The 19,332-nt window shown below is 39.1% G+C and overlaps 1 protein-coding gene across 2 annotated transcripts in view; it reads right to left on the bottom strand.

Annotated features, from left to right (window-relative positions):
* The window catches only part of ESR1 (estrogen receptor 1), a 450,613-nt gene extending 438,002 nt beyond the window's left edge, over window positions 1-12,611 (bottom strand). Inside the window, exon 1 of one of the 2 annotated variants that reach the window (XM_086708141.1) lies at window positions 12,511-12,611. The gene's annotated coding sequence lies outside the window, so the exon portion shown is untranslated. Of the gene's footprint in view, window positions 1-4,354; window positions 4,493-12,510 lie in introns of those variants that run through there. The other variant, XM_086708139.1, reaches the window with a different exon arrangement.
* Between the last annotated feature and the right edge of the window lie 6,721 nt (window positions 12,612-19,332).

The following is a 19,332-nucleotide window of genomic DNA, read 5'->3' as shown; positions in this document are numbered from 1 at the left end:
CATAAGACAAGCAAATGTTTCTAATAACTTTTAATTTGATAAACCAGAAATGCATTGCAATACAAGTAGTGTGCAATGCTGAGCATCACATGATCACAACTGAACCAATGGTTCCTCTGTCTCTCTCTCTCTCTCTCTCTCTCTCTCTCTCTCTCTCTCTCTGCCGGATTGTGGGTGATTGTCTGCCATGCTCAGATGTTGGGTCTCAGGCAGAAATCAGTGATTTTTCAGAACATTGGGAGGTGCCCACAACTGGCTCTCGTGTATTTTTTGTCACTTCAAAGCACTTATGGACAGTCCTTTGCTTTTCCATACAAGAGTAAGCTTAGGAATGCTTTGCCTCATTCTAGATCAGACTGCCTGCAGATAGAGACCCTTTCCTCTGCTGCCTTAGTTCATTATATTAAATACAGTATACGACAAGAGTTTATTAATACTGTACTGTAGTCAACATCCGTGCAAGTATATACAATGGTCCCTGTGCAGAAAAATATTCCACTGAGCCGACAGATAGCAGTGATTCTGTTAGTGATAGTGAAAATCATCCTACACAATAACCCTCTTCTCTCTTGTCTCTCTCACACCAGCCACAAAGGTTTTCAAAGGTAAGTGCAAGTTAATTTGTTTATTTTTTATATTTTGTATTTTCTTTATTATTTTGTATTATATTACAGTATTGTAATCATTTTTATATGAATACTTTTGGGTTGTTGAATGAATCATCTGAGTTTCCATTATTTCTTATGGTGAAATATAAGTGTTTTGGATTACAAGCATGTTTCCAGAACAAATTATGCTCGCAAACCAAGGTTTTACTGTATATAGATAAATGCTAGCAATTCTCTTACCTTTTTGCCATATTAGATACATTTTTCCCACAAGCAACTGTGAATAGTAATGTGTCACTTTAAAGGCAAATTATGCCTAATAATTCCTGTTTGCTTTCTATCTGTTGCCTCCTTAATTTGGTTTGATTATCAGCCATAATCTGCTATAAATTTCAGGAGTAAACATTATGACCTGATGTATGTATCATATACATTCTTTTCTATTCTTTTTTTTTAACTTAGTTGAGATTCATACTATAAACCTTCAGACTGTTTTTCTTGAATAGAAAGTTCTTGGTGAAGTTGGAGTGTTGGTCAAGACATTTGTTTTGATGAATTACTCCTATCAAGGTTCTAACCCCCAGATCTTGCCTACAGCTAGGGATTGGAGCCTTCTTTCACAGGCTGATTCACCGAGTCCTACAGATAAACCCAAATACCAATTTATTCCTTAGCCATGAGAAAAACTCAATGGTAAAAAGGTCTAGGACAATGGCATTGGGAAAACCAAATAGGAAACCTTATGAATGGAAGTTTGCAGGATCAACAATGGAACCAGAAAAAGGGGAAGTTGCTGGCTGATTCTATGTAGGAGAGGCTTGCCACTGGGACTGAAAGGGTCTGGGGTTCTCGTATCCCCACTTACTGGTCAATGTTTGGCTTAGCATTTCCTAGTTCATGTTCCCTAGGCTTCTCCTTGGTAAGCCCTGAGCTGGCTATCTTCAGGAAAGCTTTTGCTGGCTTGTCTATGCACATTTGAACTGGATTTAGATGCAGGCATGGCTGCTTTTCTAACTCTTTGATCTTAGTTAGACATAAGTGCTTTAAGCCCAGTTTCCTTAAGTGTAAAGTGAAAATAATATTCCTTCCTTTCAGGATTATATGAGGATTAAATGAGACAATAATTTTAATGCACTTAGTACAGTGCCCATGAAGTAGTAGGGGCTTACTATATGACATCTACTATTATTTTTAAAAACAATTTTTAAATAGAAGCATATATTATTTAAAATATATATCTAATATTGGCATCTAACTTCTTCATGGAAGGGAAAACGAAGCAATGTTATCTGCTCATTGAAATGAACAACAGTCTTTAGAATAGAGCTTTGTGGGGGCACCTGAGTAGCTCAGTCGGTTAAGCGTCCGACTTTGGCTCAGGTCATGATCTCGAGGTTCATGAGTTTGATCCCCATGTCAGGCTCTGTGCTGGCAGCTTGGAGCTTGGAGCGTACTTTGAATTCTGGCCCCTCTCTCTCTGCCCCTCCTCCTCCCTCTCTGTCTCTCAAAAATAAATAAACACTAAAAAATACATAGGGGCACCTGGGTGGCAACTGATTTAGGCTCAGGTCACAATCTCACAGTTCATGAGTCGAGCCCCGTGCTGGGCTCTGTGCTGACAGCTCAGAGCCTGGAGCCTGCTTCAGAGTCTGTGTCTCCCTCTCTCTCTGCCCCTCCCCTGCTCACACTCTGTCTCTCTCTCAAAATAATAAATAAACATTAAAAAATTTTGTTTTGATATAGAGCTTTGTTCAATACTGGGGGTTACCTATTTTTATTAAAGAAGGAATATTTGTCGGGGCGCCTGGGTGGCGCAGTCGGTTAAGCGTCCGACTTCAACCAGGTCACGATCTCACGGTCCGTGAGTTCGAGCCCCGCGTTGGGCTCTGGGCTGATGGCTCAGAGCCTGGAGCCTGTTTCCGATTCTGTGTCTCCCTCTCTCTCTGCCCCTCGCCCGTTCATGCTCTGTCTCTCTCTGTCCCAAAATTAAATAATAAAAAACGTTGAAAAAAAAAAAAAAAGAAGGAATATTTGTGGGCACAAATTTCATCAAAGCAAAAACCAAAAGCACGGATTATGTCTGCGTGTAAGGATTGTAAAATACTTCTTAAATTTAGAGTTCAGAAATGCAGAAAGGGAAAAAGCCTTCAGGGTCAAGAAGTGTTTCTGTGGGTCATTTCATCTACATCAAAGAGAATATTTAGAAAAACTAAAAAGGTCAAAGTAACCTGAACCCAGATTTTATTGACAAAAGCTTAAGTTAGCTTTACCATATGTCATAAAACCATAATCAGGACCATCAACAAATATTAACTGAGTGCCTACTGCACTCCAGACACCGCAGAGTGGGCCATATTTACGGTCAAATGATTTGGAGAATTACTAAGGCCTAGACAATGAGGTATAGCTTAACTAATTACAATCTAATTTGGGGAGACAGGACAGAGCATAAAAATAAATCTGTAAAAACTTTTATGGAAAAAAACAGCTTGCAAAATTTTGCAATGTTTTTTAGAAGGTGCCTGTATTACTGTAACATAGAAAAAATATTTTAAAACATAGATCTTAAGATAAGGGGAAGACTACACAATTCTCTATCACAAATTTTTGTCAATAACCTCACAAAGATTTTAGATCGAATGATATGAAAATGCCAGTTTCAACCATTTTTTTAAACATGGGAATGAAATTTATATGGTTCAGCCTTTGTTTCAGTGAGTCATTTTTTTTAAGTCAAATAAATACTGGTCTATGTTTAATACTTATCATCTATCTACTCTAAAGTCCTGCTTATTTCTTCTGGAGCCTTTTCAGATATGAGGGAAATTTGGGAAGAAAAAAAATTACTTAATGTTTAAACTCAGGGATTAAAAAACTAGTATCAAGAGTTAATCAGTGATGCAGAAAAATTTCACCCAACACATTTCATAAGGGACAAAAACTTAAATGGCCATGGGAGATCCACCCCAGTAAACCTTGTTAGTACAGTGATATTCTCTAACAATCAAATTTAAGAATAATATCCCCTCAAAAGAATTTGCTTTGCTTTGAAGATTATGCAGATTGTGAACATTTGTGGAATATAACTGCCATCCCAAATATATAACTTCACAATAGATAGTAAATTGTTTCAATGTCATATAACGGAAAAAGTTTTATTTTTAAAGGTTCGTATCTTTAGAAGTTGTCCAATTTGACTAATATCCCTTTTTTTCGTGGTGCAGTGAAACTTAAAAGCCAAAACTCATCTACATCTTGTTATGTATTTTCAAAACAATTTTAAATTCCCACACAACATTAAGTTATTTACAACCATAAATCTAAAATCTGAGTTTTTAAGAATGACATGTGATAACCTTACCTGAATAAACAAAGAAACATTAAAGCAAATAAACAAACAAAATGTAGATAAGATATTGACTTATTTAATATAGTTAAAGAGTTGCTTGGCTATCATCCCTCAATAATCTAAAAATTCTCCTACTGTGAAAGATTGTCATCATAATTTATGAGCTCTGAAAATCTGGGAGCCACATATCAAGTCCTTGGAGACACCAACCACTATGCACACAATATATCCCACATTCATGGCTCAACATCATTTCATAAGAGACAAATGTTCTTTCACTTTATGTGATTGTAACACAATATGTGAGGCACTGGTCTGATTACGTCTTTTCCTAGCCACTGTAACGTTAGATTATCTGACGTAAATTTAATAACATAGAAAAAACCCTAAAACTTACCTTCTTTGAGAGCTAGAGAATATAATTCCTAATAGAATGGATTGGCATCAGATTCTGAAGATATTTGAAGCTACATGTTCATTTATCTGACTGCTCAGAACCTTAGAACATACCAAAATAAGTAAGATCTATAAACCAAATGTTTTTTTTGGACAAAGCTAACACTGTTTATTTAAGCATTGATAACTTGCCCGGGAGATTCATTTCTGCTTTGAGATAAATTTTGTTTACTAAAAGAAAGCACAGGACAACTATCTCAAAAAACATCAGTAACTTTTTTCCCAAAAGATGGCAAATGTGCTATTCATAGGGAAGGGGTGTGCTAACTGCCACTGGAGTTCATGGTAGAGACACCACAAGCTAGTGACAAAAGTGGAATTGCGAGGAACAAATATCTTTCATTCTGAGCCTCAGAGGTGAAAACCTGTTCTGAGGAAAGAGATGCTGCGAAATACTACTTACAATGGACAATGGGTTAATATTCTTAATAGCTAAAGAGCTCTTTAAAATCTATTTTAGGGGCGCCTGGGTGGCGCAGTCGGTTAAGCGGCCGACTTCAGCCAGGTCACGATCTCGCGGTCCATGAGTTCGAGCCCCGCGTCGGGCTCTGGGCTGGTGGCTCGGAGCCTGGAGCCTGTTTCCGATTCTGTGTCTCCCTCTCTCTCTGCCCCTCCCCCGTTCATGCTCTGTCTCTCTCTGTCCCAAAAAAAATAAATAAACGTTAAAAAAAAAAAATTTTTTTTTTTTAAATCTATTTTAAAAATAGAACATGTGAGGGGCGCCGGCGTGGCTCAGCCGGTGAAGCATCCAACTTCAGCTCAGGTCATGATCTCATGTTTCGTGAGCTTGAGCCCTCCACATTTATGGTCTGATGTTGGGAAATAGGCACTTTGAAACACTACCAGTGGAAGCACAAATTGTTACAGCCTTCCTAGAGAGAACTGACTTCAACTCAAAATCTCAACACACTGAAAGAAAGAAAAAGCTTTCCTATTGTCTCATCTACATTTCAGAATAATATAATTGAAAGTATACTTCATTCATAAAAGCAAAAAAAAAAAATCCATTATATACGTAGATAAAATCTCTAAAAATATATAATGTTACAGACTCAGAAACCTAATATTATAAATGTAACCATATTTCCAAAATTAGTTTCTAAATTGAGGAATAGACACATGAAAATAGCCTAAACATATATGAAAAGAAATAAGAAGAGGGTTACCCCGCAAGTTATTGGCAAGCACTATTTGAGAACTAAGATTGATGCAGTGAAAGACAGTTCATTAATGAGACCAAATTATAAGTTGGGACCAAATGTGTCTACCCAAAATTCATATGTACCTCAGAATGTTGATTATTTGGGGAATAAACTCTTTGAATAGGTGATTGAATTAAAATGAGTCATTAGGGGGGCGCCTGGGTGGCTCAGTCGGTTGAGCATCGGACTTCGGCTCAGGTCACAATCTCGTGGTCCATGAGTTCGAGCCCTGCGTCGGGCTCTGGGCTGACGGCTCAGAGCCTGGAGCCTGTTTCCAATTCTGCGTCTCCCTCTCTCTCTGCCCCTCCCCCGTTCATGCTCTGTCTCTCTCTGTCTCAAAAATAAATAAATGTTAAAAAAAAATTTTTTTTTAAAAATGAGTCATTAGGGTGCACCCTAATCCAATAATGACTGGGGTCCTTATAGGAAGAGGAAATTGGGACATGTAAAAACTGGCAAAATCAGAATAATGCCTGTAGTCCATTTAACACTATTTTACCAATGGCAATTTCCTTACTATAATGATGTGTTATGGTTCTATGGGATATTACCATTGAGGGAAGCCAGATAAATATTACAGGGGAACTCTCTGTACTGTTTTTATAACTTTTTGTAAATCTAAACTTATTCTAAAAGAAAAAAATTTTAGAAGTATACGTTGTAACAGATCTTTGGGGAGGGCAGGGGGAGGCCCCCTTAGTCGAGCATCCCTTCTTTCTGAGATCATTTGATTTCCTTTTAGAGAAAAATGGTATAAATATTCCCCCACTGCACACAGACCATGGGATTCTAAATAAAGGAGCTTTTATACTTCCAAGCCTAATGCATCTATATTGTCCATCACATATGACTTCAGCAAGAAAATTCCTCTCAGCTACAAAACAGATGAAGGGGAGGGAAGCGAAAATAATATATCAGGGAGGGGGACAAAACATAAGAGACTCTTAAATACGGAGAACAAACAGAGGGTTGTTGGAGGGGTTGTGGGATGGGGGATGGGCTAAATGGGTAAAGGGCATTAAGGAATGTCCTCCTGAAATCATTGTTGCACTATATGCTAACTAACTTGGATGTAAATTAAAAAATAAATAAATTATTGGGGCAACCGGGTGGCTCAGTTGGTTAAGTGTCCGACTTCGGCTCAGGTCATGATGTCACAGTTTGTGGGTTCTCGCCCCGTGTTGGGCTCTGTGCTGACAGCTCAGAGCCTGGAGCCTCCTTCAGATTCTGTGTCTCCTCTCTCTGCCCCTCCCTGACTTGTGCTCTGTCTCTGTCTCTCAAAAATAAATAAATGTAAAAAGTTTTTTTCTTAATAAATTAATTATTAATTTAAAAAAGAAAGAAAGAAAGAAAATTCCTCTCAGAGCCAAGTCCTAGGGACATGATCCAAGCCGGTCTAATCAGATTCTCCAAGGGCTTTTCAACTTGGTCAGTGATGCATCAAAGGAAAGACGGTCAGAGGTCATTCATTCCTAGGTGCCCACAAAGTGCTTGTTGCCCTGGTCTTCCAATGGCTTGTTACCCTGTGATCTACTGAGCATTTTTCCAGTATATTCCCTCTTGCTTGAGTTAGCAGAAGTGGGAAACAAAGAACTATAATTGAATAAATGGCGTCTTATCCAGGCTTATTTTAAATAAAGAGTTAAGGGAACTGGTCCTCCTGTGAGTTCCCTTCCATTTAGGGACAGTTGGTCACAAAGTCTCATTTCTTTGAATGAAAATTTAAAATATTTTCATCTCTGTCAAAAATGAACAGCAGATCCTTATCATTTGCGTCTCTTGGGTCTCCAGACTGAGACTTTCACGAAGCAGTTTTGCCTGCCAGGTCAATTATTGGGTCAGACACCTGAAGATCTTGGTTTCACCTCAGGAAAATTCTCTATCAAAATTTAAAAACTTCAAGATTTCTGCACAATTCTCTGGCACTTTATTTAAGCAAAGGAAATCAATAAGTTGATCACAAGTAGGAAGACAGACTTTGGAATCCAACAGACCTGATCGGACACTGTCATCAATTACTGTGTACTGGTATTCAGAGCTTGGGCAACAGACCCGACCTCTTTGAGCTTCTGTTTCCTTCTTCAAAAACTAAAGGTAATATCATTATCTTGTGGATTATTTGGAGTATTAAATAAGAGTTTCCAGGGACACCTGGTTGGCTCTACCTGATTGGTAGACCACATGACTTTTGATCTTAGGGTCATGAGCTCAAGTCCCACGTGGGGTGTAGAGATTACTCAAAAGAAAAAAAAATATTTTTAACAAATCAGTATATGCAGTTGGTTCTATTTTCCCTTTTTAAAAAATTTTTAGGTTTATTTTTTTTTTTTGAGAGAGAGAGAGGGGGTGGGGGAGGGGCAGGAGAGGGAGATACAGAATATGAAGCAGGCCCCAGGCTCCAAGCTGTCAGCACAGAGCCTGATGGGTGACTGAACTCATGAATTGTGAGATCATAACCAGAGTCAAAGTCAGACACTCAACCCACGGAACCACCCAGGTGCCCCTGGGTCCACATTTTGTTAGAACAACTACTTTTTATGCACCTACAACCATCTAGTTCAAAAATATCCTACTCCCATGTCAAATATCAGAATATAACTATCACTGGTACTGTAACTTGAACAATCTCTTTGGCTATGTGTGTAAAAAAAAAAAAAGTTTTATATTTGTATAAAAGTAATAGATACTAAAATCATCCCCTCGTCTAGTCATAAAATTGGGACAATTATATAGAAAATATTTCAGATTATGTTACCTCAAGAACATAATTATATGGTATATTATGTGACATATCCTTCTGAGCTATACCAGCTATCAAATCAGGCCAGAACAAAACCCGACTTCTTAGTGCTCCTCTGTTAGAGAAAAGATGGCCTCATAAAAAATTATCTCTCCATATTTTGTATTTTGTGATTTCAATAATATCCCACTTGGGGTAGGAAAAGCAAGATCATTCTAGCAAATGTATCATTGCAATAAAGTACGGCAATAAACGAAGACATAGACCATAGAATAGCTGGCTCTCATCACAATTTCAATAATACAAGTAAGAGTCTGGAGTATTTATCAAAAGTTAATCTATCGATGGAGGCACAATTCAAGGTAGGCTCATAAAATGTTAGATTTGAAGAAATATTAAGGATTATGACTATAACCATCATCCCCCTCCTCCATTTTTAGATCAGGAATCTGAAGATCAGAGAGGTTCAGTTAACTTTGCAACATAAATCCAGACCAGTAAAATGGTGGGAAGATTTCAAGATTTGGACTCTGGAATTTGAGTTGTGTCTCTGCCTTATGCCACTAATACCACCTTTCGTGTGTTGTTTAATAATCTAGATATAATCTGTAATAATTTATATTTTGGCACTTGGGGGGAAATAGTCCAACTGTTTTCTCATTGTAAAATGGTATAATGATGAAAAACCACAAAAATATTCCTATATCTTAGGTTGTAGTGAGAATTAACCAAAATGCGCTTGTATTAAAAAGCACTTTATAATCTATAAATTTCAATGCAAATGTTGGTTATTAGTAATAGGACGCTGAGTGATGGAAATATCTTACTGTTTTCTCAAACCATTGGATTCTGCTGAGAGTTCCAAAAATGCCAAGATTTTCTTATTCACCATTATTTCCAGGAAACCTATCACAGCATGTGGCATACAGAAGGCAGTCAACAGCTATCTGTTAAATTGGTGTGTTATTTTTGGAAATTATGTAGTCAGATTGAATAGAATATATCTTATTTCCATAGTTCACATTACTACATAATTCTCTGATAATTTTTCTTTTTGATCTCAGGGAAAATCTCTGTGTCCCCCAGAACAGGTTTTTCAGTTAGATTGGAGGGAAACAAGATTGTGGAATGAACTGCCTCCTCCCAACTGCATATCACTAAAAACGAGGGGTGGGGAAGGTAAAGTCCAGTTCTACTTTTTTTTTTTTAATGTCCTTTGGGCTACATTCTGAGAAAATGCTTTGACCTGATTTTCTAGTTCACTAGCTTACCCCTCATCTGGTCTTGGATTCTGTTATTCTTCTCATCTACTAAAGTCTTTTGTTTCCCAACATCACATTTGTATTTTCTAAAGTCTTTATTTTTTCTCTCTTATGGACATGGTATCATTCACGTCTCCCTGAAGTGTTTAAAGATATGTGATAGAACTTATTGTAAAGTCTGGTTCTATTTGTTCTATTCACTCTGTTGATAGAGTTAGAAGCCTTTTTCTTTGTTGGTGATTTCTCCCCTAAATGTTTAGTGTTGGTTTCCTACTTTGAGCTTTGTCACTAGTTTGTCTGTGAAATGATTTATCTTTTTGTCAAAACCTCTTCTTGGAGACATCAGAGAGTGGAATATACTGCCATAGGTAAAGCCATTACTAGTTTGGTGCATGAAGCTCCCTGTTACTCTTAGGTGATGGCTGACTACCAGGGGACTTCATGCCAGTCTGAGCCAAGCCTCCACATTCACAGTTTCTTCTGGAGGATAACAATTTTGTCATTTGCTACTTGACTGCTTCCTGCCTCTTCTTGGAGCTGTTTCTCAACCTAGTATCCTCTCCTGTGTCTTCTCAGTCCCCCCTCTGATTAGGGACACATCTGGAGCCACTTCTGCCTTGCTAGCACTCTTCCCCTATACATGTCTTGGGCAGTATTTTCCTCCTGTATGTTCATCTCAGAACATCTGTTTGGTATGTCTCGGCTTTCTCATAGCTCTTGGCCTACCAAGGTTGTCCCTTCTATCTCTAGCATGGCTATTGGTTAATTTTTCCATTTCATTTTTAGGCCAGATCGAAAAATTCAAATATTTGAAAATGAGAGTGCCTGAAAGAGAGAAGAGAGAGAATGGAAGAGAGAAAACACTCAATGCAGTTGTAAAAAGAAATATTCCAGAACAAACAAACAAAAAAAAAACCCTCAGACTAAAAGGCAAAGTGAATAAAAAATGAATCTCACTACACATTACTGTAAAAATTTCAGTACACCAAATGCACAGAGAAAATCCTGATGTCTTTCAAAAAGAGAGAAAAAATAAAAACAGATCATCAACTAAGAAACAGAATCATATGGACATCGGACTTTTCTTTAGTAACTGTGAATGAAAGATGACAGTGAAGCAGACATTTCAAAGGTCAGAATACAAATATTTCTAAACCCAACCAAGGTGTAAGAGCAAATAAACACATTATCACACTCGTGGGGTCACAAAAATTCATTAGCCACAAACTATCACTTAAAGCATTACTGGAAGGGCACCTGGGTAGCTCAGTTGGTTAAGCGTCTGACTTCAGCTCAGGTCATGATCTCGAGGTTCATGGATTTGAGTCCCCCGTTGGGCTCTGTGCTGAGAGCTCAGAGCCTGGAACCTGCTTCGGATTCTGTGTCTCCCTCTCTCTCTGCCCTCCCCCCCCTTTCAAAAAATAAACAAACATTAAGAAAACATTTTAATAAAAAAATAAAGCATTACTGGAGATGCTTTGAAGAAAAAAAATTAACCCAAGACAGAGATGTGAGAGCAAAAAGCAATGATGATGTGTATAATGAGAGATATAGACCGATGGAATAGAACTGAAAGTCCAGAAATAAACACACGCATTTATGGTCAGCTGATTTTGATAAAGGTACCAAAATAATTCAGTGAGGAAAAAAAAGAGTCTTTTCAATGGGGCACCACTAGATAGTAACATACAAAGAATGAAATTGGACAACTACCTTACCCAATATACAAAAAAATTAACCCAAAACAGATAAAATATCTAAATGTAAAACCTAAAATCATAAAACTCTAAAAATAAGTCAGAGGTGTAAATCTTCATGCCTTTGAGTATATTTTCTTAGATATGACATCAAAAGCAAACAATAAAATTAAAAATAATGATCATTTGGACTTCACCAAAATTAAAACCTTTGAATTCAAAGGATGCTACAAAGAAAATGAAAACACAAATGATAGAAAATATTTTCAAACCATATATCTGATAAGAGATTTGTACCTAAAGAGGTACAACTCAATAATAAAAAGACATATAACCGAATTTTATAAATGGCTAAAGATCTGAACAGTATCTCTAAGGAAGCTATACACATGGCCAATGAGCACCTGAAATATGGCCAATATCACAAGTCTTTAGAGAAATTCAAATCAAAACCACAATGAGGTATTACTTCACACTCACTAAGGTAACTATAATCAAAAAGATAGACAACCGCAGATATTGGAGAGGATACGGAGAAATTCCCTCATGCATTGCTGGTGGGAATGTAGAACAGTGCAGGGGCGTTGGACGACAGTTTGGCAGTTTCTCAAAAAGATATACATAGAGTTATCATATGACCCAGCAATTCCATTCCTAGGTATATAAACAGGAGACATGAAAACAAATATCTACGCAAAAACTTGTGTAAAATGTTAGAGCAGCATTATTCACAATAACCGAAGAGTTAAAGTAATCCATATGTTCACCAACAAACAGATTTAAAATGTATCATACTGAGGAGGGGCCAAGATGGTGGAACAGCATGGAAGGGTTTTTTTGCCTCTCTCATCCTTGAAATGCAGCCAGACCAACACTGAACCAACTTGCACACCTAGAAAACTGAACAGAGGATTAACACAACAATCTGCACAACCTGAACCACAAAACTCAGCAGGTACCCAGCACGGAGAGGTAAACTGGGGGAGAGAGAAACCGAGGAGGGCAGGGAACTGTTTTCCGCTTGTGGAGAGAGGACGGAGACTTGGGGGGAGTGTGGGGTGACTGGAGAGAAAGTGGAAAAGTGGAAACAGCCACAGGGACTGAACAAAATAGGGAGAAAGGAGGAAGGAGAGCTGTTTAAATTCCATTAAGACTCTATAAACAGAGGAAGAGTCTAAAACTCCGCAGCTCAATACCTGGCACTGCTCCGGTGGGAAGGGCGAATCCCCAGGAGTGGAGAGGAGAGCGAGGTCTGAGGAGTCCACAGCCACATGGGGAGTGGCAGTTTCCCTGCTGGCAGGACATTTGGTAGAGGCTGTGCAGCCACCCCACAGGCCAAGGTCCCAGTGGATCCCGGAGAACAACCACATTTGCTGGTGTTGGAACAAGGAAGTTAAGGGGGAGGTCTGGTGATAGATGTGTGTTGTGAATTTCCATAAACCCTGAAATGTTGCTGCTAAAAGATCACACGAACTTTTTCTGGGGTGGGCTGGCACCCAGCCACAGTCTCTGGGCACGAGCAGCAGCGCGGTCGCGCAAACGTTCCGGGCAGCAGGCCGGCACCCAGCCATTGCTCAGTAAAACCCTCTCCCAGAGGATCCGAGCTGGTCAAAGCCACAGTTCCTCAGAAGGGAGGGGTTGGAGGGAAGGGTCAACATGGCAGAGAAGTAGCAGGATCCGAAGTTCCTTGGTGTCTCAAACAAAGCCGTGTTGAGGCCAAAGGACTTTGAACCCCAAGAGTCCAGGAGGAAAAGAGGCAGAGTTGCTTCCAGGGACCCACAGGACAACCTGACGGGCCCTAGGTGGGGCGACTTCAGAGAGGCGGCTTCAGAGAGCTGACAGCCGGCCCACAGTGGAGGCGGGACCTGTCTACACCAAGCCACACCCCTCCAGGCCTGGTAGCTGCGTATCTACTGGAGTGGGATTGACACTGATGAACGAGACAGCCCTTCCTCCAGACCAGCACTGTTGCATTGCCTGGTTTAACTCTCGGAACATTCTTATTATATAGATATATTCCTCCTTCCTTTTCTTCTTCTTATCTCTCCTCTAGTCTGGTTACTCCGGTTGTTGGTTTGTTTAAGCAGACATATGCAATCCATTCTCTTGATACATGTTCTACACCTCCTTCTTTATTTTCCTTTCTCTCTCTCTGGATTAAACCATGTAGTTTTTCTGCCTGGCCAATTTTGATTTTTTTTTTCCCCCTGCCCCCTGTCATTTCTCTCTTTGTATGGGATAAGGCCTCTTCCATGAGCACCGCCTCCACCCTGTTTTTTTACTTATAGCTGGTGTTTCTTGGTTTTTGTTTCTGGGCTTTTTGCTTTATGTGTTTGCATGTTTTTATTTTCTATTTGTTTGTCTGTTTGTTTTCTTTTCCAGGGCTACTTCAATGAACAAATCAAAGCACAACTGGTGAAGGGTCCAAAACATCACCACAAGTAGGGAGATAAAGTAACCAGAGTCACAACAACAGAGAGCAAGTAACACTCTCCAAAAGACACCCTCTGAAGGGCCAGACCCTGGACAGTGTGTGACCCCTCTTTAATATAGCAGTGCTCACAGGAGCAGGACACACAACAAGCTTTTAAAACACATAAGGGACAGAAAACTAGCCAAAATGACAACACAGAAGAATTTTCCTCAAAAGAAATTCCAGGAAGAAATGACAGCGAAAGAATTGCTCAAAACAGATATAAACAATATAACTGAATAAGAATTTAGAATAATAGTCATAAGATTAATTGCTGGGCCTGAAAAAAAGCATAGAAGACAGCAGAGAATCTACTGCTGCAGAGATCAAGGAACTGAAAAATAGTCATGATGAATTGAAAAATGCTGTAAATGAGGTGCAAAATAAACTAGAGGTGGTGACAGTAAGGATTGAAGAGGCAGAAGGGAGAATAGGTGAAATAGAAGATAAAATTATGGAAAAAGAGGAAGCTGAGAAAAAGATAAAATTCTGGATCATGAGGGAAAAATTGGAGAACTAAGTGATTCAATGAAATGGAATGATATCCATATCATAGGAGTTCGAGAAAAAGAAGAGAGAGAGAAAGGGGCCAAAGGTGTACTTGAACAAATCATAGCTGAGAACTTCCCTGATCTGGGGAAGGAAACAGGCATTGAAATCCAACAGGCACAGAGAACTCCCTTCAGACATAACTTGAATCAATCTTCTGCCCAACATATCACAGTGAAACTGGCTAAATACAAAGATAAAGAGAGAATTCTGAAAGCAGCTAGGGATAAATGGGCCTTAACCTACAAGGGTAGACACATAAGGGTAGTAAGAAACCTATTTACTGAAATTTGGCAGGCCAGAAAGTAGTGACAGGAAATTTTCAATGTGATGAACAGGAAATATATGTAGCCAAGAATCCTTTATCCAGCAAGCTTATCATTCAGAATAGAAGAAGAGATAAAGGTTTTCCCAAACAAACAAAAACTGAAGGAATTAACCAGTAAACCAGCCCTACAAGAGATCCTAAGGGGGATTCTGTGAATGAAATGTTGCAAGGACCACAAAGGACCAGAGACATCACTACAAGCATGAAACCTAGAGATAACACAATGACTCTAAACCTGTATCTTTCAATAATAACACTGAATGTAAATGGACTAAATGCTCCAATCAAAAGCCATAGGGTATCAGAATGGATTAAAAAAACAAGATCCATCTATTTTTTGTCTACTAGAGACCCATTTTAGACCCGAGGACACCTTCAGATTGAAAGTGAGGAGATGCAGAACCATATATCATGCTACTGGAAGTCAAAAGAAAGCTGGAGTAGCCATACTTATATCAAACTAGATTTTAACTAAAGGCTGTAACAAAGAAGGGCACTATATCATAATTATGGGGTCTATCCATCAAAAAGAGCTAACAATTATAAATGTCTATGCACCGGGAACAGCATGGAAGTTTTTTGTGTGTCTCACGTCCATGAAATACAGCCAGACCAACACTAAACCAACCTACACACCTAGAAAAATGATTGGAGATTAACACAACAATCTGCACAACCTGAACCACAGAATTCAGCAGGTACATGGCGTGGAGAGGTGAACTTGGGGACAGAGAAGCCAGCGGTGGGCAAGGAACCACTTTTGCAGGCAGAGAGAGGACAGAGACTGGCGGGGGCGGGGGGAGGGGAGAATGCGGGAAAAGCACCCCTCCCCAAAAGCAGCTGGAGAGAAAGTGGAAAATTGGAAACAGCCGCAGGGACTAAACTAAAAAGGGAGAAAGGAGAAAGGACAGGGTTTAAATTCCATTAAGACTGTAAACAAGGGAAGCACAAAGTCTGCAACTCTGCAGCTCAATACCTGGCGGTGCTCTGGTGGGAAGGGCGAATCCCCAGGAACAGAGTGGTGTCTGGGAGGTTCTCAGGCCACACAGGGAAAAGCAGCTCCACTGCTGGAAGCACATTTGGTGGAGACTGTTGAAGCCACCTGGTCCCAGCAGACCCCAGAAAACGGCCACATTCGCTGGTGCTGGAACAAGGTCGTTAAGGGTGAAGCCTGGTGCCAGATGCATGTTGTGATTTTCCATAATCCCTGAAATGCTGCTGCTATACTATCTTGCGAACTTTTTCTGGGGCGGGCTGGCACCTGGCCACAGTCTCGGGGCACCAGCAGTAGCAGGGTCCAGCAGGCACTCCTGGGTACAGTCGGCACTTGGCTATTGCTTGCTGACTCCCTCCCGCAGAGGGGCGGAAGGGGTCAAAGCCGCAGTCCTTCGGAAGTAAGGGGCCGGGGAAAACAGCCGCATCTGAGACAAAACTCGGGATAGAGGCAGCACCTGGGGCTTGGTCACGGACAATGAAGAAATGGGGAATGGAGGAAAGCTGAAGACAGAGAACAGGTGCACGATTGCTGATCGGGGAGAACGGAGCTCCAATACTAGAGACTGGGTAGCTGGGTGGCGCCATTTTCACCGCTCCCGTGCATGCGCATACGCACCTACGAGCACCACAACAATCCACCCCAGTAGGCTAGCAGCGCCATCTAGTGGAGAACGGAGCCATTACACTGAGCCCTGACCAACTGGGCCAACCTCGCTCTTCAAAACACAAGTCTCACCACCTACTTAGTTTATGGACTATAAAGCGCTACATAGTCTGACTTCTAGGGGAAAATGAAGTAATTTCAGTCCTATTTCAATCTGTTGGTAGGTCCATCTATTCAACTTTCTTTTTTTTCCTCTTTTACACTACTTTTCTTTTTCTTGAATACAGAAAGAGAAAAAATTCATTTTTATTTTTAATTATTAAAAATACCTTTATTTCATTTTTTCTACTATATTCGTTAATTATGTGTAAATTTTTTCAAATTATATTTTACTCCAATCATCTCATTTTAGTCTACATCAGTGTATTCATTATCTCAAATTCTCACGATTTCCCTCCCTCCCTTTTTTTTCTAATCTGTCAAACCACTTTCAACACCCAGACCAAAACACACGTAGGATCTAGCATCATTTATTCGATTTTTGCGTGTGTGGGGTTAATTTTTTAATTTTAATATTTTTTTAATTTTAATTTTTCTACCTCATTAATTCCTTTTCTCCCTTCAAAATGACAAAACGAAGGTGTTCACCCCAAAAGAAAGAGCACGAAGAAATGACAGTCAGGGATTTAACCAACACAGATACAAGGAAGATGTCTGAACCAGAATTTAGAATCATGATAATAAGAATACTAGCTGGAGTCAAAAATAGATTAGAATCCCTTTCTGCAGAGATAAAAGAAGTAAAAAAGGAATGAAATTAAAAATGCTATAACTGATCTGCAATCACGGATGGATGCAGTGGCAGCAAGGATGGATGAGGCAGAATAGAGAATCAGTGATATAGAGGACAAACTTATAGAGAATAATGAAGCAGAAAAAGAGAGGGAGATTAAGGCAAAAGAGCAAGATTTAAGAATTAGAGAAATCAGTGACCCATTAAAAAGAAACAACATGAGAATCATAGGGGTCCCAGAAGAGGAAGAGAGAGAAATGGGGGTAGAAGGATGATGTGAGCAAATCAGAATGGAAAAATTTCCTAACCTGGGGGAAGACACAGACATCAAAATTCAGGAAGCACAGAGGACCCCCATTAGATTGCACAAAAAACGACCATCAACAAGACATATCGTAGTCAAATTCACAAAATACTCAGGCAAGGAGAGAATCATGAAAGCAGCAAGGGAAAAAAAGTCCCTAACCTACAAGGGAAGACAGATCAGGTTTGCAGCAGACCTATCGACAGAAACTTGGCAGGCAAGAAAGGAGTGGCAGGATATCTTCAATGTACTGAATCAGAAAAATATGCAGCCAAGAATTCTTTATCCAGCAAGGCTGTCATTCAAAATAGAAGGAGAGATAAAAAAGTTTCCCAGACAAATGAAAATTAAAGGAGTTTGTGACCACTAAACCGGCCCAGCAAGGAATTTTAAGGGGGACTCTCTGAGGGGAGAAAAGATGAAAATAAATATATGTAGAGAGAGAAATAAATAAATAAGTAAATAAATAAATACCAAAAGCAATAAATATTAAAAAGGCCCAGAGAACACCTCCAGAAACTCCAACTGTACAAGCACCATAATGGCAATAAATTCATATCTTTCAGTACTCACTCTAAACCTCAATGGACTCAATGCTCCAATCAAAAGACATAGGGTAACAAAATGGATAAGAAAACAAACTCCATCTATATGCTGTTTACAAGAGACACATTTTAGACCTAAAGACACCTTCAGATTGAAAATAAGGGGATAGAGAACCATCTATCATGCTAATGGTCAACAAAAGAAAGCCAGAGTATCCATACTTATATCAGATAATCTAGATGTTAAAATAAAGGCTGTATCAAGAGATGCAGAAGGGCATTACATCATAATCAAGTGGTCTATCCACCAAGAAGCCCTAACGATTGTAAACATTTATGCATCAAATGTGGGAAAACCAAATATATAAATCAATTAATCACAAATATAAAGAAACTCATCAATAGTAATACCATAATAGTAGGGGACTTCAACACCCCACCAACAGCAATGGACAGATCATCTAATCAAAAAATCAACAAGGAAACAATGGCTTTGAATGACACACTGGACCAGATGGACTTAACAGATATATTCAGAACATTTCATCCTCAAGCAGCAGAATATACATTCTTCTCCAGTGCACATGGAACGTTCTCCATAATAGACCATATACTAAGACACAAATAGGCCCTAGGTAAGTACAAAAAGATCGAGATCCTACCATGCATATTTTCAGACCACAACAATATGAAACTCGAAATCAACCACAAGAAAAAAATTGGAAAGGTAACAAATACTTGGAGACTGAAGAATATCCTACTAAAGAATTAATGGACTAACAAGCAGTTAAAGAGGAAATTAAAAAGTATATGAAAGTCAATGAAAATGATAACACCACAACGCAAAACCTCTGGGACTCAGTAAAGGCAGTCAGAAGAGGAAAGGTTATAGCAATCCAGCCCTTCCTAAAGAAGGAAGAAAGATCTCAGATCCACAACCTAACCTTACACTTTAAGGAGGTGGAAAAAGAACAGTGAATAAAACCCAAAACCAGCAGAAGACAGGAAATAATAAAGATTAGAGCAGAAATTAATGCTATTGAAAACAAAAAACAAACAAACAAAAAAAAAAAAACAGTAGAACAGATTAAGGAAACCAGAAGCTGGTTCTTTGAAAGAATTAACAAAATTGATAAACCACTAGCCAGTTTGATCAAAAAGAAAAAGGAAGGACCCAAATAAATAAAATCAAGAATGAAGGAGGAGATTTCACAACACAGCAGAAATAAAAATAATAATAAGAGAACATTATGAGCAATTATATGCCAATAAAATGGGCAATCTGGAAGAAATGGACAAATTCCTAGAAACATACACACTACCAAAACTGAAACAGGAAGAAACAGAAAATTTGAACAGACCCATAACCAGGAAGGAAATCGAATTAGTAATCAAAAATCTGCCAAAAGACAAGAGTCCAGCCACA

The sequence above is a fragment of the Puma concolor genome, chromosome B2, assembly GCF_028749965.1.
Source record: "Puma concolor isolate L17-30 chromosome B2, mPumCon1.1.hap2, whole genome shotgun sequence".
Lineage (NCBI taxonomy): Eukaryota > Metazoa > Chordata > Mammalia > Carnivora > Felidae > Puma > Puma concolor.
The sequence above is the reverse complement of the archived record's forward strand: the minus strand, read 5'-3'. Positions and strand labels throughout refer to the sequence as shown.